The sequence below is a fragment of the Lampris incognitus genome, chromosome 3 (genome assembly GCF_029633865.1).
Source record: "Lampris incognitus isolate fLamInc1 chromosome 3, fLamInc1.hap2, whole genome shotgun sequence".
Classification (NCBI taxonomy): domain Eukaryota; kingdom Metazoa; phylum Chordata; class Actinopteri; order Lampriformes; family Lampridae; genus Lampris; species Lampris incognitus.
The window spans coordinates 39,779,074-39,783,723 of NC_079213.1; positions in this window are offsets into that span (position 1 = coordinate 39,779,074).

Below are 4,650 nucleotides of genomic sequence, written 5' to 3' on the forward strand. Positions count from 1 at the left end.
GAACAGTCCATGGTTCAGTGTGGCCTGATGAGAACAGTCCATGGTTCAGTGTGGACTGATGAGAATAGTCCACGGCTCAGTGTGGCCTCATGAGAACAGTCCACGTCTCAGTGTGGCCTGATGAGAACAGTCCATGGTTCAGTGTTGCCTCATGAGAACAGTCCACGGCTCAGTGTGGCCTGATGAGAACAGTCCATGGTTCAGTGTGGACTGATGAGAACAGTCCACGGCTCAGTGTGGCCTGATGAGAACAGTCCACGGTTCAGTGTGGACTTATGAGAACAGTCCATGGCTCAGTGTGGCCTGATGAGAACAGTCCATGGTTCAGTGTGGACTGATGAGAACAGTCCATGGCTCAGTGTATCCTGATGAGAACAGTCCACGGCTCAGTGTGGCCTGATGAGAACAGTCCATGGCTCAGTGTGGCCTGATGAGAACAGTCCATGGTTCAGTGTGGACTGATGAGAACAGTCCACGGCTCAGTGTGGCCTGATGAGAACAGTCCATGGTTCAGTGTGGCCTGATGAGAACAGTCCATGGCTCAGTGTGGCGTGATGAGAACAGTCCACGGTTCAGTGTGGACTGATGAGAACAGTCCTCGGCTCAGTGTGGCCTGATGAGAACAGTCCATGGTTCAGTGTGGCCTGATGAGAACAGTCCATGGTTCAGTGTGGCCTGATGAGAACAGTCCATGGTTCAGTGTGGCCTGATGAGAACAGTCCATGGTTCACTGTGGACTGATGAGAATAGTCCACGGCTCAGTGTGGCCTCATGAGAACAGTCCACGTCTCAGTGTGGCCTGATGAGAACAGTCCATGGTTCAGTGTTGCCTCATGAGAACAGTCCACGGCTCAGTGTGGCCTGATGAGAACAGTCCACGGCTCAGTGTGGACTGATGAGAACAGTCCACGGCTCAGTGTGGCCTGATGACAACAGTCCATGGTTCAGTGTGGCCTGATGAGAACAGTCCATGTTTCAGTGTGGACTGATGAGAACAGTCCATGGTTCAGTGTGGCCTCATGAGAACAGTCCACGTCTCAGTGTGGCCTGATGAGATCAGTCCATGGTTCAGTGTTGCCTCATGAGAACAGTCCACGGCTCAGTGTGGCCTGATGAGAACAGTCCACGGCTCAGTGTGGACTGATGAGAACAGTCCACGGCTCAGTGTGGCCTGATGACAACAGTCCATGGTTCAGTGTGGCCTGATGAGAACAGTCCATGTTTCAGTGTGGACTGATAAGAACAGTCCATGGTTCAGTGTGGATTGATGAGAACAGTCCACGGCTCAGTGTGGCCTGATCAGAACAGTCCATGGTTCAGTCTGGACTGATGAGAACAGTCCATGGTTCAGTGTGGACTGATGAGAACAGTCCACGGCTCAGTGTGGCCTGATGAGAACAGTCCATGGTTCAGTGTGGACTGATGAGATCAGTCCACGCCTCAGTGTGGCCTGATGAGAACAGTCCACGGTTCAGTGTGGACTGATGAGAACAGTCCATGGTTCAGTGTGGACTGATGAGAACACTCCACGGGTCAGTGTGGCCTCATGAGAACAGTCCACGGCTCAGCGTGGCCTGATGAGAACAGTCCACGGTTCAGTGTGGATTGATGGGAACAGTCCATGGTTCAGTGTGGACTGATGAGATCAGTCCACGGCTCAGTGTGGCCTGATGAGAACAGTCCACGGTTCAGTGTGGACTGATGAGAACAGTCCTCGGCTCAGTGTGGCCTGATGAGAACAGTCCATGGTTCAGTGTGGCCTGATGAGAACAGTCCATGGTTCAGTGTGGCCTGATGAGAACAGTCCATGGTTCAGTGTGGCCTGATGAGAACAGTCCATGGTTCAGTGTGGACTGATGAGAATAGTCCACGGCTCAGTGTGGCCTCATGAGAACAGTCCACGTCTCAGTGTGGCCTGATGAGAACAGTCCATGGTTCAGTGTTGCCTCATGAGAACAGTCCACGGCTCAGTGTGGCCTGATGAGAACAGTCCATGGTTCAGTGTGGACTGATGAGAAAAGTCCACGGCTCAGTGTGGCCTGATGAGAACAGTCCACGGTTCAGTGTGGACTTATGAGAACAGTCCATGGCTCAGTGTGGCCTGATGAGAACAGTCCATGGTTCAGTGTGGACTGATGAGAACAGTCCATGGCTCAGTGTATCCTGATGAGAACAGTCCACGGCTCAGTGTGGCCTGATGAGAACAGTCCATGGCTCAGTGTGGCCTGATGAGAACAGTCCATGGTTCAGTGTGGACTGATGAGAACAGTCCACGGCTCAGTGTGGCCTGATGAGAACAGTCCATGGTTCAGTGTGGCCTGATGAGAACAGTCCATGGTTCAGTGTGGATTGATGAGAACAGTCCATGGTTCAGTGTGGACTGATGAGAACAGTCCACGGCTCAGTGTGGCCTGATGAGAACAGTCCACGGTTCAGTGTGGCCTGATGAGAACAGTCCATGGTTCAGTGTGGCCTGATGAGAACAGTCCATGGTTCAGTGTGGCCTGATGAGAACAGTCCATGGTTCAGTGTGGCCTGATGAGAACAGTCCATGGTTCAGTGTGGACTGATGAGAATAGTCCACGGCTCAGTGTGGCCTCATGAGAACAGTCCACGTCTCAGTGTGGCCTGATGAGAACAGTCCATGGTTCAGTGTTGCCTCATGAGAACAGTCCACGGCTCAGTGTGGCCTGATGAGAACAGTCCACGGCTCAGTGTGGACTGATGAGAACAGTCCACGGCTCAGTGTGGCCTGATGACAACAGTTCATGGTTCAGTGTGGCCTGATGAGAACAGTCCATGTTTCAGTGTGGACTGATGAGAACAGTCCATGGTTCAGTGTGGCCTGATAAGAGCAGTCCACGGCTCAGTGTGGTCTGATGATAACAGTTCATGGTTCAGTGTGGACTGATGAGAACAGTCCATGGTTCAGTGTGGACTGATGAGAACAGTCCATGGTTCAGTGTGGCCTGATGAGAGCAGTCCATGGCTCAGTGTGGCCTGATGAGAACAGTTCATGGTTCAGTGTGGACTGATGAGAACAGTCCATGGTTCAGTGTGGACTGATGAGAATAGTCCACGGCTCAGTGTGGCCTCATGAGAACAGTCCACGTCTCAGTGTGGCCTGATGAGAACAGTCCATGGTTCAGTGTTGCCTCATGAGAACAGTCCACGGCTCAGTGTGGCCTGATGAGAACAGTCCACGGCTCAGTGTGGACTGATGAGAACAGTCCACGGCTCAGTGTGGCCTGATGACAACAGTCCATGGTTCAGTGTGGCCTGATGAGAACAGTCCATGTTTCAGTGTGGACTGATGAGAACAGTCCATGGTTCAGTGTGGCCTGATAAGAGCAGTCCACGGCTCAGTGTGGTCTGATGATAACAGTTCATGGTTCAGTGTGGACTGATGAGAACAGTCCATGGTTCAGTGTGGATTGATGAGAACAGTCCACGGCTCAGTGTGGCCTGATGAGAACAGTCCATGGTTCAGTGTGGATTGATGAGAACAGTCCATGGTTCAGTGTGGACTGATGAGAACAGTCCACGGCTCAGTGTGGCCTGATGAGAACAGTCCACGGTTCAGTGTGGATTGATGGGAACAGTCCATGGTTCAGTGTGGACTGATGAGATCAGTCCACGGCTCAGTGTGGCCTGATGAGAACAGTCCACGGTTCAGTGTGGACTGATGAGAACAGTCCTCGGCTCAGTGTGGCCTGATGAGAACAGTCCATGGTTCAGTGTGGCCTGATGAGAACAGTCCATGGTTCAGTGTGGCCTGATGAGAACAGTCCATGGTTCAGTGTGGACTGATGAGAATAGTCCACGGCTCAGTGTGGCCTCATGAGAACAGTCCACGTCTCAGTGTGGCCTGATGAGAACAGTCCATGGTTCAGTGTTGCCTCATGAGAACAGTCCACGGCTCAGTGTGGCCTGATGAGAACAGTCCATGGTTCAGTGTGGACTGATGAGAACAGTCCACGGCTCAGTGTGGCCTGATGAGAACAGTCCACGGTTCAGTGTGGACTTATGAGAACAGTCCATGGCTCAGTGTGGCCTGATGAGAACAGTCCATGGTTCAGTGTGGACTGATGAGAACAGTCCATGGCTCAGTGTATCCTGATGAGAACAGTCCACGGCTCAGTGTGGCCTGATGAGAACAGTCCATGGCTCAGTGTGGCCTGATGAGAACAGTCCATGGTTCAGTGTGGACTGATGAGAACAGTCCACGGCTCAGTGTGGCCTGATGAGAACAGTCCATGGTTCAGTGTGGCCTGATGAGAACAGTCCATGGCTCAGTGTGGCGTGATGAGAACAGTCCACGGTTCAGTGTGGACTGATGAGAACAGTCCTCGGCTCAGTGTGGCCTGATGAGAACAGTCCATGGTTCAGTGTGGCCTGATGAGAACAGTCCATGGTTCAGTGTGGCCTGATGAGAACAGTCCATGGTTCAGTGTGGCCTGATGAGAACAGTCCATGGTTCACTGTGGACTGATGAGAATAGTCCACGGCTCAGTGTGGCCTCATGAGAACAGTCCACGTCTCAGTGTGGCCTGATGAGAACAGTCCATGGTTCAGTGTTGCCTCATGAGAACAGTCCACGGCTCAGTGTGGCCTGATGAGAACAGTCCACGGCTCAGTGTGGACTGATGA